Here is a 23,017-nt window from a genome sequence, read left to right on the forward strand (position 1 = left end):
TTAGGTCCCCAAAGGGCTGAATGTAAGGCTTTACCCTTGAGATGGCTGGAGGAAGTGTGGCTGGTTACCTGAGACAGGCACTTGAGTATAACAGTAAAATAAAGTCTAAAGTGCAACTCTCCCCATAGCCATTAAATTTGACTTTTAAGGAAGCTACAAATGCAATCAAATATCATGGTTATCTTATATGAAAGGAAAAAAAACTATGCAAATGCATAGGAAAATTAGGTACACACTTCCCCTCAGGTAGCTTCCTCATCAGTGTTGCAGACAGTGAGTACTCCAGACATAATTCAAAAGTTTAGTATCTCACACATTTTATGCATGCAGGGAAGCGTAACATTCTTACAAAACAGAGGAGAAAAACTTGGGAAAAGTAACCTGGAAAGAATCTATGCTGATCATACTGCTACCCTTAGCTAGCTCCTCTTTCATCTCTTATATTTAGACAAGGATAAAGGTAGAATAATTGTTTTATTGAAAGGTTTCATATGCTCAAAAGTGAGCATAGTGTTACTGAGGTACTGATCTTGACTAACAGAAGAAATTATAAACAGGAGTATGAATCCTCCTTCAAAGATGAAACAGGAATGTGGAAGAAGACCCAAGGGCAGCTGATTGATTAGTTTACTTGTCCAACTATTTAATAAGTAAAAGGACTGAAGTGTGGCGAAAGATCAAAACGCAGGTAGTGGTGAAACAGTGGTCAACATAAGCTCTTTATTCGAACAACTATTTTTTCCCTTTCTCTTGTTTTTCAAAGTAGTAGTCTCTGAGCAATGTATGAAAGTAAAGAAAATTTTAGAGCAAGTGTCTTTGCATGCAAAAGGCATAAGAAAGGCTCACTGCACAGCACAGAATTCTGAAAATACACACACAACTTGTGACTTCAACACTTCTCTGGTCATAAACAGGAAAAAAAATATTAGAACGATCTGAATATGCATTTTTTCCCTAAAATTCCTGATAATTAGAACTCTTGGAATCAAGTGTGCTAATGTGAATAGCACCACAATTTTTCATTTTAATATTATTTTCTACATATTCACCTTGTGTAACACAGCTAAAAGCTGAAAGGAGTTAAGCATGCACAGAATTAGACCTATAAATTTGACAGTGACTTCATGTAGTATTCATGTAAATATTCTGGTACTTTCCAGATTTAGTACAATCTAATTGGTATACTCTGAGCTGATGTAAAATCTGATATAATTACCATCGAGTTATTATAAAACTATAGTTATTGTCTCACATATAAAACAGATATTTAGAATTTTATAGTAATTGAACAAACAAAATGGATTTAAGCACTTGCTCTATTCTAATTTCTTCACCTTTAAAATAACCTTTAAAATCACCTGAATGGTGGTCTTAATTTGATTCATCAGATTGCCTTTAAATGTCTTCTTTAGCTTCCTGAATAAACATGAAGATTTAATTTCTATCCAGACTTTAGGAGAGGAATTTTTATGAGAAAAGTATGCAGAAATAAAGGAAGAACATAGTATACGTTTAAAAGTAAGTCATTAGGGAAGGAAATGAAGCAGAATACCATTTTCTCAAGTCGTTCCAACAAACTAGATTTTGATTGGGACACTACGGTGAACTTTCCGACCTACTGAAAGAATCTGAAATCTTACTTAATTCAATCTTACTTAATTCAACTGGTAGCACTCATGATTTTTACAACTTTTGTAGACAGTGACATCTCCAAACAGTGTCCTGTTCATCATACTGAAAGGGAAGTGTGTAGTCCTGTCTTAGAGGGAAAGGTATTACACAGGGGATCACCAACATGTCTCTTCCTCAGGGAAGTGCCCTGGCTGTATACTGATGCCTAAGGCAGAATGTCTCAGCCTTCACCTACTGCATCTCTAACCAACTTACAGCCTACCACAACCTTTCCATCACTCATGCTTGGGCCTCCTTCTCCATGTGTTTCCTCCCACTTCATGAGAAGTTTTCCTCATGCGATCATCAAATGGCCATCTCTGATCTCTGCATCCTTTTACTGATGATCCAGGCATTATGCTGCACTGTTTTTTCCCAGTACTTCACTCTAAGACATGCCTTATTTCATCTCCAAAGGCTCACCGGTTGTTCCACACACACTCCTGGCCAGTGCTGATGGATACACAAAGCATATCTGTTAGTTTTTAAGCAAATTGTTTTTTCACTATTTCTTCAACATTAACCTCTCTCTCGTTAGCACTTTTAACAGGCATACCTGTCTCGGGTGCCAGGTTCCATATTTTACTTTGCAGCAGTCCAGTTTCAGAAGCATTTTCTTTTAGATATTTCTTATTTCTTGCACTGCTTTTAGGATAACTAGAGTGTTCCTGCTAGGGTATGCTGATGAGTACTTTAACACAACTGTAGCTTAATTAAGGCCTGTCTGGGTACAAATAGGGAATGTGGTAGCTTTGGGATCAGAAGATATTCTGATGGGGAGTTCACAGCCCAGACCTATTAACACTGCAACACCTGTGGAGTTGTCTAATCTCTTGCAGGTTTTGCGTGTTCTCATGATTCTGAAAGTTTGTGGCCTTGCTAGCACCTTTCTCAGCTTAAGACAAAACTATGGTTGCCCTTGTTCATGTAAATCATCAGAATTTTGGCCATGTTAGAACTAAAAAATGCCTGCTGAACAGGTAGTATTGGTGCTTCAACTACTAGATTTAGGGAACCTAAACCCTTTATTTTTTTTATCTCCCCTCTTGTATCAAAGAGTTATTCATCCAAAGAACTGGGAAAAAAACCAAAATCACAAGCACACCTGAAATTATTATTAGCTTAAAAAAAAAGTTATTTCAGAAATATTGTTCTTGGGATTTGGTTCCCAGAGTAATTTTTATCTGTTCCGAAGACAATTAGACATATGTTTTTATCTTCACTGAAATGTGCTAGAAATGCTCTTGCTTAAATTGCATCTGATATTCTGATATCATCAGACTGCTGAAGGCACTCTAGCTATTGAAATATTTCCAGAGGAAATACTACTTTACCTGGCAATACTATTACTGACTATTATAAGGCAAACAGATGCTTAGAAAAAACAGCACAGTGTTCATGTTATTCAGTGGTTTCCTATATAAGTTTCTGTACTGAGATCATGGAGGAGCACTGAGCACTAAAAAAACCATTCTTCACTGATGCTAGGAATCTATTGTTTCCCACAACACCTTCCTTTTGGGACTCTCCTGCCTTTGGTAATCTTTTCACATGTCATAGTTTTCCACTAAAAAGGTTCTTCTGCTTTGAGCTTTTGAAAAGCTTAGAAGGCTACTGGGGGTAGGGGTGAAAAGAAAAAAAAAAAGCCAAAAAAAAAAAAAAAAGCCAGGCATATATGGATTAGAGTTATTCTTTCCCTGGGAGTAGCAACCCTATGACTTTCACATTTTTTAAGAAAAATGGGGAGAAAAAAAAAAGAGATTACACCAACACAGTAGTATCAACACTTCCTTCCACATCCTCACCCTCTACTAGTCCCTGCCTTGCCTTCTTTTCCAGGCAACTCTTATACTGTCACATATGCAACTATTGCCCCTGGCTAAAGATGTCTCTTGTCAAAGCAAACATTTCTGTCTTAAAACAGATGGCATTGTTTCTGTGGAAGTCTGCTGCCTTTTTGGCAAAGTGCTGCACTGCAATCAGTACCTACCGTACAAAACAGTGGAAGCACTGTGGATAGGCGAGCATCTGAAGGAAAGCACTCAAGTTATTCCAGGCAGACCCATCCCTACTCTCCCATTTTCCCACTGTGACAAGGTTGAACCAAGTTCTTTGAGCAGAGACAGACCTTCAACACCAGCTGTGGGCTCTGCAGTGACAACCGAGTACAGAGATAACCGATTCTTCCTAATGCAGACTAAAAAAAAAAAAAAAAAAAAGTTTGGGTTGGGGTGCACATACAGAAGTCTTTCTCAAGGAGCCCACAGCTACCTCTGAATACTTCAGGAATTACTGAGCTGAGTTACATAACATTTCTTCCTGGTTTTATTCCAAGTTTAGTGCCTTTCCAGAAATACAGTAAAAAGTAAAACTCTTCTATGTACTGCAGAGACTCTACTATGAAAGTCAGTGAAAACATGTGAAGACCAAACCAAAACCACTATCAGCCTACCTGCAAGGACAATCACTAAAAATAGATGGAACTGCCTACACAGTAGCCTGGATATTTTCAGGTTCAAAGATACAATGACTTTAAGCATATCAGTACAGCCTGTTTCCAGGTGGGATATAATCTTATTTTTACAGAAGACTTTACAGACATAGCTATAACAAAATGCTTATGGACAAGATAGCTCAGTAAAAAAAAGACACACCAAACTATCACTAAACTTTCACAAAAAAATGCCCAAAATCTTTTTCTCAAGGTTCATTACTGTCAATTGTTTTTCACACCTCAGAAAGAAGTTGACAGAAGAAGGAGATCTACCAGAATGACATACCAACACCAAAGTTGAACCAAAATGTTCTTTTCCAGGAAAGCAAAACCTGGAACATCTGCCCAATTTCCAAACACACAAAAAATAAAAAAATGCAGCCCTGACTACCACAGTTGGATACTGTGGATTTTTATTACCATGAGAACTGAGAAAGATCTAGAAAGATCGGGCCCAAAGTGTGGACAGATGCACAATCCATAACTTTGTTGTTCATTCCTTGTGAGATTTTTAGCAAAATCTCTGGTAAACAAGACATCTCTCAGAACTAAAGCACTATCAGTTCTAGAAGTCACTACTATCAAACAAAAGATGAAAGAAAAGTAATAGCTCCAGCTTGAAAATAAAAGATATCCCAGCAGAAACTGAACATTATTGCAGCAGTATCAAAGTTTGAAAGCCATCACAGGACTAAAATAAATATTTCATTCAAAATTCAGGATAAACACCACTCTGGTTTTACTAGCGGGCAGACTCAAAAGACATGCTTGCCTTTTTGGTTCAAATAAGTATCTTTCTTTTAACTTTTCTTTTTATTTTAAACTAGTTGTTTAGTTGTTGCAGGATGACATTTCCAAAGCTATTACAAAGGTATGAACTTCCCTTCTTTCTGCAGCTTTGTCTGTCTCTACTTAGTTCCTGGTCTGGACACTACAACTGTAGATAACAACCTCAGGTTTTCAGCCATGAATGTCAGCAATTGCATACTGTTAAGTGAACAACAAATCAAGACTATTTGGATCCCATTAGACGTCATTAATTTCTCTGAAATGTATTGATTGCTCTGTCTCCAGGATCACTAAAACCCGTTAGTGGATGGATGCCTCAATGGACTGGCCTCATTGTGAGCTGGAGTGGCAATATTAGGCAGGTTCCCCTTTCAGACCAAGATTACCTGTCATCTCAAGTAGTCTACAGTACCCTCCTTTACATAAAGCAGAGAAGTTATTGCAGGAACAAAAATAATTTGATTTTTGTACTTCTAGAACAGGCAACTTTCTACAAAACTGATCGAGAGTTCTCAGTGCCATTTTCTAGAGTCTATAAAAACCCTGGCATGTTACTTCTTTCTTTGAAAAGCTCCTGGTAGGAGCATATAGCAGGGTTAATGTTCTGCTACAGAGGTACTGTAACTGACAATGGCTCATCTCTTACTGGTAGTTACACTCAGAAAAAGTTCACAGCCACAGAAGTATGAAAGAAAGGACAAGCATTTTTATTTTATTTTTTTGAAAGGAAGATGTGATACTAGTTCATACAGCCAGACTGCCAACATTAAGGACTAGTTCCCTAAAATCTGCATAATAGTTTTGTTAATTAGGAGCCAGATCAAAGGAAGACTTCTCTCCAAAAATATTATCCTCCAGCAGTATAGTTAGCTCTTCCTGACTAGCTTTGGTGAGGACATGTACATCAGAAAGGCAGACTGCATAGCAAAAAACCTCCTCATACCAATTAATACATCAGTGAATCAGCAGTCCAGAAAAGATTGAGTCTGCATCCTCTCCCCATACCACCCTATACCCTCAGAACAAGCAGCACAGCTAAAGCTTACTTTTCACTGCCATAAAGAGTGAATCAAATAGTCTTAGCAAGCAGCAACCCCTTTTAGCCAGCAAATGACCACTTACACTAACTCTAACCTCACCTCTCACGTAAAGCATGAGAATGTTCAAGAAATGCTATGCAGAGAGAGGCATGACCCTTTTCCTCCCCTCCTGCAGAGGAAGCCTATTTGCAACACCTGGACCAGTGAAATATTCTTGATAAGGCCCGTTTATCACTCTGGGCAGAGAGAGGATGCACCTGGCTTCAGCACGTTCTGGGCCAATAGGCAGAATTTCCCTAGCTCTTGCATGACAAACTGCCAGGCTGGAAAAAAAAATAGCTTTTTTTTTGGTTTTTTTTTTTTCTTTCTCATGTTGTGCTGTTCTTTGCATAGCATCAACAGTTACATTGCTAAATTGTCCATTGGTAATTGTTGCTACAGATAGTTGCTACACCAGGATATCAACAAGCTGCCTACATTTGATGAAACTTGTGAGTCAGAGGCAACAGGATTTCACACTAGCAACATCACTCCCTCAGTACACCACTGCTTCCACGTGAATGCAGCTCTGCACCCTTTGCAGAAAACATGTCCAGTGGGTTTGAGTTCACTCGTCCCTTACTGGATTTTTTCCTGAGCTTCTATGCATAGGAGTGCCTGATCTTTGTTATATCCACTGGATGAAGACTGTCATGCAGCCATTCAGCTCACCTGGGGCAGCAGATTTCTTACCAACTGCACATAACTGAGGACAGAATAGTTACTTGGAGCCTCTGCTGATGCCCACTTTGATTCTGGGGTTTCCGGCTGCATGCATGACCAGAACGGTTCAGAGCAGCCTCTTGATACTCATTTTAAATAAGTCATCGTTCTCAGAAACTTGCAAGATGGTTCACTGGTTCAAAAGATAGCTAATCCCATTTATCTGATTTACAAAAATAATCCTTATTTAAGCATCCTGCTTGCTTTACTAACTCTTGAGCAAAATACTCTGGAATTCATATGTATTCTTTGAAATGCAGTAGTGAAATTTAACACCTTATGTCAAAGATTACTACATTAATGCTACTTCCTTTACTTACATTCCCCATATTTCAGATATTGGAGATTTTCACCTTTTCAAAATCTTAGTTTTGTTTTTTTGCATAAACTGAACTTGCTTTCATGATTCAAGTTATCAAATTTGGCCTGAGTTTCCCAGAGTAGTAATTTATCCATGAACAACTGCTTAGTACACTTACTAGCTTCCTTTTCTGTGTTCTGTCTAAACAAAATGACAAAAAGGATTTTTCAGTTTAAGTTTTTCTCATTTTAAAGGAGTTTGGGAGGAAAAAACCCTTCCTTTACAGACGGTTTCTAGCCTCAGTTTTCAAATCTAGATTAAGTAATCCACTTTTCAGGCAACCCTACCAAAAAATCAATAAAACTAGTTTTTAAAAAACAATAAGACTTTGTTGTAAACTGAGCTTTGTCCCTTTGAAATTTGTAAAGCCAATTTTGAAATCGGCACTAGAATTTGTAAAAGCAAAACTGCACACTCAGTGGTCAGCAGCAGCACGCATCTTAGCATTTTAGCTCTAGCATCCCACAGATGCTCTCAGTCACACTGGCTTTAGCTAAGAGACAGTACACTCTGGCTTCTATGTGTTCTAGACTCCACGGTCTCAGAAAGTTTTAAGTTTTTCTCCTTTTCTCACTTACATAATTACTTTATTCCAAGGGGGGGGGGGGGGGGGGGGGCGGGGAAGCAAGAGAAAGACTATCCCAGATGGTAGGGGTGGGCTGTGGCTAATGTATTAACTGATGAACCCTGGTTCTTTTACTCATTTTACTGAATCTGTTGCTTACAATAAAGATTTTTAAGTACTTAAAAAAAAAAGTGCTTTTTAAAAAAAAACTTTATGATATTAAAATATTTAGGCAAATGTATGCCCATTTCTTTAGTACACATTCTACTCTAATACTTCCTGCCTGTGTTTTCTCTGTATTTTCTCCCTTTCTTTCCTTTTTACAACAACCGTGTTTAAAGAAGTGGCCATTTAGTCATCGTATCTACAGGAAGTTTTGACCTAATTTTAACTTTGCAATGTAAAGACAAACTACAAATTTTTATTTTATTTCTTTGAGGCAGGTAATATTTTCTGTCAAACATTATGAATATTTATGAATTATTCTTACCCACAGTAAACGCTGGAATGCTGGAATCATTTCTTTTGATGCAGGAGCATACAAGCTCCTTCACACTTCTTGCACTTGCAATGCTGATGTTTTCCCGTTACTCACTCTGACAAACAATGCAGAAGTCAGTGGCAAAAGGTTTTCTTCTGCCTAGCTGTATGCCTCTACATTACCCTGTGTCATGAAATTTAATGCTATATCAACTATACAGCCTTGCTCCTGAAACCTTAAAGGAGGAAAATGCAAACAATAACCGACAACTTTGTGTTCAAATTATTTTTTACTATGCCCAAAATAAATATTAGTAATTGTGTGTTGTACTATTTTCTACTGTATATAAAAATAGGGAAAAATCTTGCAAAGCTCACAGCTTCTTTTTCTCACAGAGTGATCAAAGGGCTTAAACTAAACTACAGAAATTAATAATGTTTCTTTGTAAAGTGGTGCAAATATTAGGAAGGAAAAAAGAAGTGTAATTTGCAAAAAAGTGTTATGACTGTGAGACCATGACCTCTGAATACAATATACATTTCAGAAGTGACCTCTCCCACATCCAGTGCCTCTGGCACAACAGAACCAAAAGAAAGGATGGGAGACTGAGGAAAAGTCCCTACCTTTTTTTTTTTTTTTTGTCATCAGTATCTTCAGAGGTGCTCAAGTCCGGTTTATAATTTTATTATTGGTCTTCAGAAATGTTATTTTGCACTCAACATAACCCACTAGCTGCTTCTAAAAATAAATTCAGTTTTTGTCTTCCTGTGACTTCAAATTCTGCTCTTGCATCACATGCAAATGGGTGAGCTGCACAGTTCACCTTTGCTTACACAGAGTGTTAATATTTTTTTTAACAGAAACAAAACCAGAACACTTCAACCACATTTCTCTGGGATTTTGCCGTCACCCCAACTGAACGTGAAGATGGAAGCAATTACTTACTTTTATCTATTTCCGCCATTTTTGAGCATCCTAGCTGATTACAAAACCTTTAATTCAAACTATTTTGTTTTCACCACACTATAATCTTTCTCCCCCACAGGATAACTGTCAGAATATAAAGAACATTCAAACTTCCTTATTTGTCTGTTTATCACTCAATGCTCAACAGAGGGATGAAGAAAAAAAAAAAAAAAGAAGTCGCAGTTCCTCTAAGTGGACTGCCTGAATATATTCTACGCTGCTATAGTTTATGGCCTCCAAGACTGCAAAAATACACAGCACTGCAAGCCGATACTAGCTCAGTACCGGATGGCTGTGCCCATGGATTAGGCTGCAGATTCAACCCAAGGGCTCAGGGGACAAAGCTTCTGTGGGAAAAAACCAACAGCATGAAAGAAGCCTAACAGAAAAGAACATTAAAAAAAAAATAAATTATGAACAGTGAATTCCCTTAAAAGGAATTATTTTGTTTTAAAATTGAAGTACTTTACAATGTATCATGTAATGTGGACAGACTGGGACTCTGCTTGCAGCTCTTCTACCGGAGTCAGTATCACCTAACAAAAGCATTTATTACCTTTGTCCAAAATAACATCCCTTCACACTAATCCGGCCAACTACAACACAAGGCTTGTGCAGTACAGCGCTGAAGAAGAAAACTGAATATGCTGGCAGAACACATGAAATTAAGAGCAATTGACTCTGGCGTCAGGCTCGTAGTGTTCAACTAGTCTCAGCACTTCTGGTTAACACACTACAGTTGTTTTCTTGGAAACAAAATAGGGAAGTTTGATAAGCAAGAAACATATTTTTAAAGACACTTTGACAGGCATCAAATCCTTGACAGACTATGCACCATTCAGACAGAAGCTCCACTTTCGTGTACGCTTGGCTTTGTTCAAAAGCGACCACGACAATGATGTATAAAGACATAACGAAATGTGCATTTTAGTATCTAAGTTCCAGATTTAGGTTTCTCAGACGCTGGGCCAGTGGTATTTATGTTCAGAAACACTGTAATACGGGACGGTTTCACGCTCGCTTTCAAGCGGGTGCGTTCCTAGCCTGGCGCTGCTGCCGCGACACGCGAGCCCCGCCGCGACACGCGAGCCCCGCCGCGACACGCGAGCCCCGCCGCGACACGCGCGCCGCCGCTCTGCCACCGCTCCGTACGGCGCTCCCGCCGCCCCGCGCCTCTCCACCCTTCCCTCCGGAGATGCCGAGCGCTCCGCAGCGCCGGTGACCCTGCGGGTTCCGCCGTCCGCCCCGCGCCGCCCGACCCCGACCCCGGCCCCGCCGCCGCACGGCGCAGCGCGGCCGAGGACGGGGCGGCGGCGACGGGCCAGCGGTCGGCGGGGCCCCCGTGCCGGCGGCCGAGCGCCGCTACTCACCGCTCCCCCGCGGGTCGCTCCGCACCGCGCCGCTGCCACTCGCCGCCCGGCGGCTCCTGCCGCTGCAGCCCGGAGGGAACCGGGGGGGGCGTCGGCCCTCGGGCGCCCGGGCCGGGCCGGGTCAGGGTACGGCCGGGAGCGGGGCCGGACCCGCGCGTAGCGCCCGCCGGTGCCGCCGCTTCCTCGTTTTCTCTCGCAGCGGCGGCCACTTCCTCAACGGGGTGTCGGCGCGCTCCCGCCTCCGCAGCGGGCGCAGCCACCGCGCCCCCGACCCGTCCCTCGGGCGGCGGGAGAGCGCCCGGCCGCAGCCCGCGGCCCCTCCCGTGTCGCTTCTCCCGGCGGCGAGGAGGGCCCGTCTCCGCCGGGCCCCGGGGCGTGGGGCTGCTCGGGACCGTGTGGCGCGGCCGTCCTTGGCGCCCTGCCGCGGGTCCCCCGTGCAAGCGGCGTTGCCCCGCGGGCAGCCGTGTAAGGTGGACGCTTGGGAAGGGGGGTCAAAATGTGTCGGGTGTGGGCTTCCCTTCAGAAGTATGTGCGCTCTCGGTGTCTACTGGAAGTTCTGTCTGTCGGTACTTCATACTTTGGTCAGAAAACGACCCTTTAGGGCGTTTCCTTCTGGAGCAACACAGGGGCCTACCACACCACAGTATCTCCCAGTTACTTTTCACTCGACACTCCCCCCCCCCCCCCCCCCCCCCCATCTCAATCAAAAATCCTTTTGTAGCAGTTCCAGGTGTGGAGGAGACTCCACTGTGCCCAGACACTGAGCTGAAGGAAAGACCCTCTCCAAGGCCTCCTCAGCACACGGTGTGACAGGGAATTAAATCCCGCCACAGATGCCCCCAAACAGCCAAAAGGTGGCAACCACCCTTTGGCAGGTACCGCACCGCAACGCGCTGCTCTTGCCAGTGGCCACGCTGTGCTCGTGGCTGATGAGTGGCACGAGGCGCCTCAGCCGAGGCAGGTCTCCTGCAGCTGTGGCTGTGCTGCATGACATGACATCGTGTCCCGTGATGGGCAGCGCTAGCTGGAGGTAAAGTCCACTTCCTTCTTCCCCGTAATAACTCAGTGTTAGCACTAATGTGCGGTACAGCTGCTGTTTTCAATGGTAAAAACCTGGTTCTCTTTCCTCATGGCAGAACGGACCGCACACCCCTTAGAGTTAATAGAGCCACCGAGGTACAAAACTCTCATTATTTCATACCAGGTAAAAAGGGCTCTGGTTCTGGTCCATTTCAGTGAGAGTTTTGGTAATTGCTGAGTTTTGGTAATTGCTGTAGTGGCCATGCATTTCTTATTGGCACTGACTACGTGTTAGGAAAAAAAAAAAAGTTAGAAAACCTAATTATTTGACGTCTTTTGATGGCACAGTTCTTTTCGTATCAATATACAAGTGTGAACAGAGCATAATCTATAGGAAATAGCTTTTGGAAAATCATTATTGGACTATGAACTGGTTTTTAAGGAGAATTCTTATCTTCAATTGGTGAAAAAATCATCAGTACTGCATGGCTTTAAATTGTACATGAGCAATTGTGCTGGACCTGCCTGGGGTGGAATTAACTTTCTTCATAGCAGACAGTGTGGTGCTGTGTCTTTGATTTTGGCTGAAACAATATTGTTAACATACTAGTAATTTGTCTATTCCTGGATACTGCTTGCACAATGTTGAGGCTTTCTCTGTCTCCCACTCTGTTCCTGTCCCCAGCACGTAAGCTAGAGGTGGACAAGAAAATGGGAAAGGACAGAGCCAGGATAGCTGCCCCCAGCTGACCGAAGGGATATCCCGCACCATCCTCAGCAGTCAAACTGGGGGTAGATGAAGCAGGACAGAGGAGTGGGGCTGTCTTCCAAGGTGGCCACTGCTCAGAGATTTGCTGGGCATCTCTATGCTTGTGGGAGGTGGTGAGTGAACATTGCTTGGTTTGGTTCGTTTTATTCCTTTTCATCACCCATTAAACTGGTTTTATCTTGATACATTACTTTTCTGGCTTTTGATCTTCCTACTCAGTCTTCAGTCCTTGTTATGCAGGGGGACCTGAGCAACTGGCCGCATGGATGTTTGGCTGCTGGTCTGGATCAACCCATAACAGCAGCAGAAGGGAAATGCAGTAAGGGAATTAAATGTTTTTTGATGCCACCCACAGTTTACTTTTTCTTTCATTTCATGTGAGATCTAATAAAAATAATTGAGTTCTGCTATACTGATATTTGTTAAGGGACTTAAAACAGTGGAATATATTATTTAATATTTTGCATGTAATGTTATGTATTATCATATCTTAACATATATTTTATCATTCTGAAGCTTTTCTGTGTTGTGTGGCTTACTCTATAGAAGGCTAGTAATCAGTAAAATTAACTCTTCTTTTTGTCTAGCAAAATTTGGTCAGAATATATCTGGGGTTACTGGAAGGATTCTTCGGATTTGTGGAATCTCCTGCCCAATATTAATACATACAGCAGAAACCAACAGTTTGCTCATAACCTCCGAGTAGTTGTGCTGTATTAAAACTAAAATAATTAACTTCATAACTCCTCTGTGCTTTTGGAGAACATCTGAGGGAATTTCAATACTTTCATTGTTGCAATATGATTTGGAAGACCTCTGCTTTCAGGAGCCATGACAGTTTGCTTAAGGCCAGGGTACATGTATAGTGATGGGAGGCTTTACAACTGCATGACCATGTGCCATGCCAATCAATGACTGTAGGAGAGCAGAGAGATGGAGCCTGGGTGAAATACCATGTCTCCTTCTGGTAAAATTCAGCCGTGAAGTCGGACTTACCCGTTACTGTAGACAAAGATCTCTCACAACGTAAAAAAACTGAATAATTTCTCACATACCATGGCACTGTTAAGCTGCTCTGGTGGTTCCACATGTGATCTGCCAGTTTTTTCTGCATAGTGAAAGGTGTTGTGGTTTAACCCTGGCTGGCAACCAAGCCCCACACAGCTGCTTGCTCACTCCCTCTCACCCAGAGGGATGGGAAGGAGGATTGGAAAGGAATGTAAAACTCAGGGGTTGAGATAAGAACAATTTAATAGGTAAAGCAAAAGCTGCGCATGCAAGCAAAGCAGAACAAGGAATTCATTCTCCACTTCCCATGGGCAGGCAGGTGCTCAGCCATCCCCAGGAAAGCCGGGCTCCATCACACTTAACGGTTACTCGAGAGGACAAACGCCATAATGCCAAATGTGACCTCCTTCCTTCTTCTTTCCCCAGTTTATATACTCAGCATGACGTCATATGATATGGGATACCTCTTTGGCTAGTTTGGGTCACCTGTCCTGGCCGTGTCCCCTCCCAATGTCCCATGCCCCTCCAGCCCTCTGGCTGGCAGGGCGCAAGGAACTGAAAAGTCCTTTTCTTAGTATAAACATCACCCAGCAACAACTAAAACCATCAGTGTCCTATCAATGTTGTTCTCACATCATAGCCAAAACACAGCACTGTACTAGCTACTAAGAAGAAAATTAACTCTGTTCCGGGTGAAACCAGGACAAAAGGAATTTGGATGACCCCTTGAACTCAGAGGACCTAACAGGTGGAAACAGAGGGTTATAGCTGTTGGTAATGATGAAATTTACACCACAGGCTTGTTTCAAATCTATTTCTTATCCTATCATGAATCACAATTGATTAGATCAATTGATTTAAAAGAATATTCCCAAATCTAATTTCTTTTCTATACTGGCTCTAGTATCAATATGATTTATAAGAAGTAGTTGTGTAACTGAGCCTCTCCAAAGTTCAGAAATTCTGAGTTATGAAGCATCTGTTCTGTTGCCTTCCCACTATCTGTCTTCATTGTTGCAGGGAATAGATGCTTAACAGAAAATACAAGTAGGTACGTTGAAATAGACCTTTCTTCCACTAGGCTACCATAGTGAAGCATTATTATTTATTTCATATACCAGAGGGAGTTTTTATGTTGGTTTGTGGCTTACAGGTATAGTGGAATTTGCAGATGTACTTTTGCAGATGTATTTTACACTGGTGGAATTCTACTCCAGTGCAAAGGGTACCACTGCGGCCTACTGTCAAAGTAATTACAGGGTGAAGCTTAGCATTTTTTAAAATGCTGTCTGTGTCTATAGTAGGAAACGCTAAGTAAGCTAAGCTGACGCTTTTTTGTCTGATTGAATGTTAAATTCTCTAAATTACATAGCAATAAAATATATACCACCACAGACAGACAATCTCATTTGAGGTTCAAGTTCTTGATACTTGACTATACCTATAACTAAAATTCAAGAGTCTCTGATAGGAGCAATTAATGTCAGTAAGATGGGACTCTACATCTATACAAAGAGAAGAAAGCAGAAGTGACTCACTTTGCCTAAGGAATATAAAATTTCTGCACAGTTCATTGAATTCAGTCATGGTCGGAACAAAAATGCATGCTATTTGGGAGTTATTTATTATCTACTTCATTTTAATTTTGATGGAAGCAGTGATTCAGTGTTAGTACAATAACAGTAAACAACATTTAGAGAAAATAAAAAACCAATAGTCCGAAAGCAGTGTTGTGACACAAAAGCAAATGTCCTGTCAGCAAGTACCAAGCTGGATCAGAAACTTCAAAAAGCAAGGACTATAATCTCATTTCCTTTAGCCTCTTTCTGTTACTGAAGGAGCAGCAAAGATCCCCATTTTATACAAGAGCCAGGTATTTCATATATTGTAAATACCAGCTATTTATTTCCTTAAGGATTTCACTTATTTATAACTGAAATTAAGTGGAAAACAGTAGTACCAATCTTTAAGGAAAAAAGAGTACAGTTACACAGAAATAAACGGGGGAGGGTGTGCAGCAAATTAATTGACCTGCTAGCTTCACTGTGAGAATCTATAAATTATGACTGTTTTGGTTATGTACTAATTTATTGCTTTGACTAGAAATGCCAGTAGCAGTATTCTATGTTATATGAATTTAAGAGTAATACTTAGAAAATTCAGGGCAATCAAGGTATTTTATTTGCCAACTTACACTAAATGTAATATCTGCATTATTTTATGTCCATATAACAATTTAATTGCCAAAGTTTTGCATGTAATAGCCACATTTCTCACCTTTCCCTCTATTTTTACCTTAAACCAAAAAATAGATCACACTTATTATGTATGTCTGTTACAAAATCATTGATGGTTTTGCTCACTAGTGATTAAGAGTAGTCTCAGTGTGTATTCATAACACGTGAAAGATCACAATGTGAGGAGGTGTGATATCTACATTTTTAAATATATCTGGGACAATGCAGGTGCAGTCTAAAATTGTAGATTAACTGAGAAAAGTTGTTTCCTGAATTTATATGACTTTACAAAATATGTAGTTATGTTAAAGTGAAGATGTAGGCTTGGCAAGTCCAGTCTTTATGACTTCAAATACCAGACACCCATGGCTAGTTATGGGTACTAGCTTTTGTTTTTATAGCAATGATGTGTCTGTTTAAACCAGTATTAAAGAATGGTACATTGAGAACACTGGCTGAAAGAAGAAAAAGCATATACAATAGCAGGTTACGATAGAACAAAAAGCAGGTTTGGTTGTTTTTTTTTTTATAAAGTAAATTGTTCTTTAAAATACTTGCCTAACTGTAACACAGAAAATTACCAAGGCAGTGGGTAATAAAGAGCAGATAATAACATTTTTAATAAGTCTTGAGCAAAACCCTTAAGAAGAATTTATTCACAAAAGAATGGATAAGCTCTGCTTTGGATGAGAACTAGCATAAATAAATTTTACACACACACACACACACACATATATATATATATATATAAAATCACCTTATACCTGTCAGAATATTGAGTAGCTATGGGGGAAGATTCTGTTTCAGCATCCTTTCCACAAGCAGTTCAGTCTGTAAAATGCTGGATCTATGCTTTCCGTGAGCCATCTTAGACTGCCTCAATCAACAAACAGGAACAGTGTTGGAAGCCAGTATGACAGAGCTGAGGATTGCATTGAGAAGTCATACTGTCTGCAGAAGCCTTTTGTTTTTCCATCATTGGTTGTGTTCTGATATGCTAGAGCATGGAGACCACATTCTCTTGGTCTTGTGCATTTGGGATTCCCATTGATTAAGCGGTAAGTTAATAGATGGGGTAATCCACCTCTTGCATATTGTAATGAATAATGCCTAGATTCCTGTGTGGACATGCTAAGAATATGAGAGCAGAGCCCTACTGGATGGAAACATACTGGTAAGGGGGACTGCCCAACGTGAGACATGGAGTATTATTAGCAGGCATGCCTCCTGGTCCTATGCGTTGGTATCTAAAACTAATATATGTTCATGAAAATAGTAGAAGCAGCTACACTTCTGCTGAACCTAGAACATCAATGAATAGAGACAAATGGACAAGAAATACAGATCCTGGAGAATATGTGGAAATGGAAATGGAATAAAATGTTCCCAGTGTAAGCCTACTGATGGCCCTCAAAATTCCTAATTTTTTATTTTTCAATGTAATGTTGGACTTAGTATAACCTGTAAATAAACAGTACAAAATACTTAAACAGTATTATTTACATATTTATATAGATAATTCAAAAGAGCGTGACGTTAATTCAGGATAAGCCAAGCTTATGTGACTTTTCTACAGTATTTCTCCCAAATTCTATGCTTCAGAGAGACTTCTATTAGTTGGGTGTCTTATGTCATGTCTTTGTTAATGGGCACTTCTCTAACCTCAAGGACTGGGAAGCAGACATGAGAGAGACACACAAAGAGAAACTGCAGGGTCAGCTTGGATCCAGCTGTGGTTTTATTCTGTCTGTAACATGTCAGCTATTTCCTACAAAGCCAGCCACTATCTTTGCACTGTCTGGTCTAGAACCTCCTATTTGCTTAGACGCAGTGCTGACACAGTCTGCATCTGAGTATTGATGCTTAATCTATTAAACCTTTCTAGAAACCGAATTAGCCGTCATCCATAGTGCTCAGAGCTAATAATGTAAGCTGGACCCACATTGCTTCCTGAGGAAGCAGAAAGAGTGTTCCCAGTAGCAAGAAGTAGTCCTCTGTGAGAACAGGCTGGGGAGACACCCAGTATGTCTCTTCATGAAGCCAGTTTATAATTGTTACAGATTCTGACTGAGGCACAAAGAGCAGATGTACTATTTCTGGATTAGTGCTAGCCCTGGAAGAGGTACGGTGCATTTCCACATCACTGCACTTGAACTAACGAGTCCTGTCAGATCTGAGCTGACCTTGTATCCTGGTCATAGTTATTCTTCCAACCAAACAGCACAGGCATGTCTAATTCAGGGTTCACTGTAAATGAATCGGGCTATAAAATATTATAAAATAATTTTTGCAATGCAAAATATTAACTATCTGTTCTCATAACCTACTTTCCTGCCTTTACAGTCAGACCAAACACATCCTTAATATCAGAGTCCTCATGCAGAATTTAGTTTTAGTTTGCTTGCTGCTGCAAGGTAGCTGGGGCATTCATACTGAAGCAATATACCTGAGATGTTGTAACCCAAAGAATGTCTCGAAGTTGCACAAATAGCACTTTTCATTTTTCCATCATATTTTTTTTTCTGAGACTTGACTTAGCATTGACTTAACTTTCCCACAGTCCACCTCTGAATAAAATCTACACGAAAGTTAAAAAAGACAAACCAAAACAAAATTTGCAACCGTTTCAAGTGCTTTGAAAAATTCTGTGGCAGAATTGATTAGGGAATTCCTCCCTCATTGGATTACAAGAACGTTATCATGCCTCCCAGCCTATAGAAGGAGCAGAGGTATGGCTGTTCAAACAAATATGCCATTTATACTGGTACTCATGTCCTAATTTTGTATGTCCAATAGGATTTTACCAGAAAGAAACTGTCATTCTAAAAGCTATAAAAATGCATGTTATCAGGAAGAGAGATTTTCTACCAAAAAGCAGGATTTCACAATCAGAGGTTACTAACCCTGAAGTTTTAGGTTGATTGTCTTCTTTTTCTTTAATCTGTACTGTGAGAAAGATACAAAATAAACCCAAAATTTGCTAGGCTCTAAGAACATGTTTTTCTCTCTACGGGTACATGTATACACACACGTACATATTTTAAAACAATCTTTAATGGTCTATCTTGAACTCAATTGGTTTGAACTTAAACATGCCTTTAAAAACATACTTGCCTTTAGAATTGTGCAAAGCCACGAGAAAGAATTAGATCAGTGTGATAATAGTGTTTTTTTCCTCTGTGCCACTACAGATAAGGTCCAGCTGTTCTGTGCAAGAACTGAAGCAGCATATGGCCGTAGAAAACCTTCAGAGCTCTAGGAGACAACCCAGAAGCAACATCCATCTTAAACTAAAAATGAAGTTCCAGAATGCAAAATAATGAAAAAATGTTTAGAATGAATCATGAATATGGGACAGCTGAAATCTCTCTTTTATCTTTCCTTCAGAATGTGAACATGGGAAAAAGTGTCTCAACCAAGTCTCTGTCAAAGACAACACAAATGCACATGAAAAAACATTTGTAATTTCTTGAGAACTGAAACTGTCGGGGATCTCACAGCTTTAAAACAGAAAGCAGAAGTTAGCTTGATTTTAATCTTATTTACATTGATTTTATACAATGACTGTATGTCTAGTAGAGGGCTTGATTAACGCTGTCAAAATTATCCTTTATGTCTATAATAACTTTTCTCTAGCCATGTTCATGGTGAAACAAAACTCTTCAGATGCTGCACTGAGAAGCTGAATGAACAAGCTTTATGTGAAAAAGAAATATTTATCTAGATTATTTTTAAAAAGTAGACATTATGCTTGAGTCAAAACCAAAAAGGATAGTTAGGGTATCACTGTGAGGTCTTAGACACTGTACTGCAAGGCAGCCCTCATTGGGAGTGGAAGTCAAAGCACTTAACTATGTCCAGCAGCCTTAACCACACATGAATGATGTCCTTGCAGATGTGTCATGACGACAGCACTTATACTAACTAGCATGTGAGGGGGAAAGAACCAAGGCATGCTATATGTTAACTATCAAAAGGTGTTCTTTTGTTGTTAGTCTCTTTCTTCTTCTTCCTTTTTTTTTTTTAATTTCTAAATCTGTGATACAGCACGCATCAAAAATTAAACTAAACTAGTTTGAAATTCATAGTTTTTTAAAAGGACCAGGTTCCTTCAGCCTCTCCTGTGTACCAAGATGTTTTTTTTTTTATGAGGTATTGAGCGTAAAACACTTTTCTGTATTTAGCAGTTTTCAAGCGAAAATCTTGAAGGACCATGTGTGCATGCTGTACTTACTATCTTCACGTTATAAAGCAGAAACCAACCTCTGAGGCTGGAGACAGCTATGTAACAGAAAAAAAGTTGAAGATGTTGGTTACAGTGTGGAGTCTCACTGAAACACCTGGAGCGCTGATGCTTGGTCCCTAGTCCCTAGTCTGATTCATCTCTTGCAAGCCATACAGCAGTGTAGAGCCCAGGCTGCCAAAGCAAAGTCTGCATCTGACCTCTAAATGACGTGGCTGCAAGCCTGGAAGACATGGACCATGGAAAACAGAAATCATTGAATCCCGCCAGTTTTTTAAAAAAACCACTATAAATGGATACCATTGCCCTAGATTGCATTCAAATATTCTTCCATCTTGCAGATTTTCAAAGAAAGTAAAGGTGTTTCATGGTGTTTGCTCTTTTTATTAGCCTCACCAGTCAGACAAGAAAAGGTTTATAAAGACATATTGATGGGTGAAGGAGATTGTAATTGCAAGATTACAGGTTAAAGAAAGATTTACGCTGTATCAGCTGGCCTTGGACTCTTATTTTAAAGGGACCATATTTCCACTGTGTTTGTGAGATGCACTGTATTCCCACTCGGGGTTGTAACTTTATTCAGACCTCACCTTCAAGCCTTTCAAGAATTCAGCTAGCAGAAATTCTGGTTACATTTTCCCTCACTTTTTTTTTTTTTTTTTTTTTTTTTTTTTTTTTACTATTACTTTAGTTAATCTTAGTGAATTATTCTTCTCTCTACATGGGCTGCTGCAGCAGTTACAGCCAAACAGCTGTTGCTTTCCCAACTCAATTCATGCACCTTTTAAAGCTTGAAAAATGAATCAGTAGCAAACTGAGAGTGATGCTCCTAGTTGGCCTGTGGAGCTAAGAAACCACACAGGTTGCTGAGACCACTAGTTGGGTATTTCAGGAGGATACCAGGCAACTGATCAGGAAAGACAATGGGACATCAGGATTCAGGACATCCCGAAGATATCTCCAGGTTTCTTCATAAAATGTGTTAAAAGAAACAGTGGACTTTTGTGGTTACTCTGATTGCATGGAGTCAGAATTTTTAATGTCAGATTTTAGTCAGCTTTGAGGCTAACCCTGTGTTGTTTTTAAATTCTGCATGTGCCTTGTTTTTTGACATGAATATAATCGCAAATTCCTTTTTCTATGTTTCCATTAACTCATCTTGGCTCACCCATATTTAAACACTTAGAAACCTGTGATGAGCCCCGTTTGATCATACTAGGAGTTCATCTGTGTGTCTCTATATTGCTGTAAGGCAATGGTAGACCCCATGCCTCTAGGGACAGCTGACTTACTTTTTATAACTTTCTACATCCTCACATGCACATGTGGACATTTGGAGTTCCCGCCGTTCTCCTGCTTTTGCTCTCACTCTCTCTCTCCCCGCTCCACTCCCTCCCCACAATATATATATTATTATTCTGTCATATCTGTAACTCTTGCAAGAGGAGTAAATGGGGTTTCATCTCTTTCAGTACATGTCAGTGGAAGGTCGGCATGGGTTTTAACACTGTGCACTCTGTTAATACATGCTGTAAGTGTTACTACTTTTGAGCTTCTGTCTCCTCAGTAGCACCATCTGCTGCATTCAACCAAGTAAGGAAAATAATTTATTTTTTATTGAATATAATAAAGTATGGGAAAATGTTATGATGAAGCATCAAATTTATTCTTTTATTGTACCAAATCTATAAACATCTCATTCAGAAGTTCTGCAAAACATCATGATGTGAATGCACAAAATAAGCTTCCAATTTTTTTTCCAATGTATAACCCATGAGGTTTATGACATTTCAGGACTTTATAAGGCATATCCCCAGCCCAATGGGTGTAAACCCAAGTATGACAAATAGTAATGCTGAGGTGTATGAATAGGAACAAGGTAAAAATAAAAACCAAAAAGAGAAAAAGCAAGAGACCTTATCTAAGGAAACAATATGTAAGAAAATGTACCTGGTATGCATTGACACACATATAAACATAATACAATAAAGACCATTGAGGTCACAAAGTTAAATAATTTGAGTAAAGAAATGCCTGAATTTAAGGTCATGTGCAGAGTTTTAAGTCATCCTGCTTGATTTGCAGAAGACATCTTCTGAAATGACATGGCCCATAAGCAAGCTTTTCCAGGAACCCTGGCTCATGGCATAGACAGGGTAGACTTGCTCTGGCAGTGAATCAGGTTGGGTAGAGATTAATTCTGCTGATGGGATTCCTGTGTTATTTTTAGCTTGACTGGACATTATTTGGTGAATGAGGGTTTGCCTGTGAAAGGAATGCAATACCTTACATACACATAGAAGTTTAAACGGCAGTAATTCTGCACTGAGCCTCCTCTGTGAATACTCTCCACTACAGCTGACAGTGCCTTTCTGTGTGTTAGCTTACCACACTTTCAGCGAGGAATGCCCTTCCTCCCATCTCCCTGTCCTTCTCCTCCCTATACATGGAGGGTGGCTGTGACTGCCTGCACAGGATGGTTGGGAGGACAACTGATGCCGTGCCAGCCCAGATTACAGCTTACTGCCCTGCACGTTTTGGCTGTTGGCAGGCATTAAGAGAAAATGAAATGTTGACAAGTCACTTACTAAGTAACTGCTAATCCCCTTATGAACTGAATGAAGCAGGGGCCTTGTGATAATTAGTTTCTGTTTGTAACATTAGTGATTGTGTACTGTACAGCATGAACATAGCTTAGTGTATTATGGTTACACACGTGACCAGTCCTAACGTTTAAATTTTGGGAGCCTAACTTTGCAACTCTTATACAGAACTTAGCCAAAGACAAGAAAACAAATATTTTTCTCACAGAATACTCCATGCCATAAATCAAATTCTTGTTTCACTGCACAGAGACACTAGAATTCATCACTGAATGGCTTAAAATTATTTTAACATAGGCAAAAAATATCTTTATTATGGCATTTTGGGGGGAAAAGACAAGCTGTTTCTGATGAAATTTAGAACTAAAATTATGAAAGATTCAGTTTTACACAGACAATGGAGCCTGCAAAAAATCACTCTTAGAGGTCTGATGAAGTTATAAGCAACTGACATCAGGGCCTCCTGGAAATGTCATGAACCTCAGCTCCATGTAGTGCTACAAATCTATCTACAGCACTTGCCTTGTTCTATTTTTTGTTTACATTTCTGTTTCACAAAGGCTAAAAATATTCAGAGATTTTTTCAGGACTAGGAAGTGAGAAAGGGGAAAAGCTAAATAACTGTTTGATATGATTTT

General features: G+C 40.1%; 1 protein-coding gene across 3 annotated transcripts in view; it reads right to left on the reverse strand.

The window, feature by feature from the left end:
• SYK (spleen associated tyrosine kinase) overlaps positions 1 to 10,819 on the reverse strand; it is a 54,713-nt gene extending 43,894 nt beyond the window's left edge. For 2 of the 3 annotated variants that reach the window (XM_055790871.1, XM_055790873.1), the window contains exon 1: positions 10,496 to 10,819. The gene's annotated coding sequence lies outside the window, so the exon portion shown is untranslated. Of the gene's footprint in view, positions 1 to 3,661; positions 3,799 to 10,495 lie in introns of those variants that run through there. The other variant, XM_055790872.1, reaches the window with a different exon arrangement.
• Positions 10,820 to 23,017: the final 12,198 nt, after the last annotated feature.

This window comes from Falco peregrinus, chromosome Z (genome assembly GCF_023634155.1).
Source record: "Falco peregrinus isolate bFalPer1 chromosome Z, bFalPer1.pri, whole genome shotgun sequence".
Lineage (NCBI taxonomy): Eukaryota > Metazoa > Chordata > Aves > Falconiformes > Falconidae > Falco > Falco peregrinus.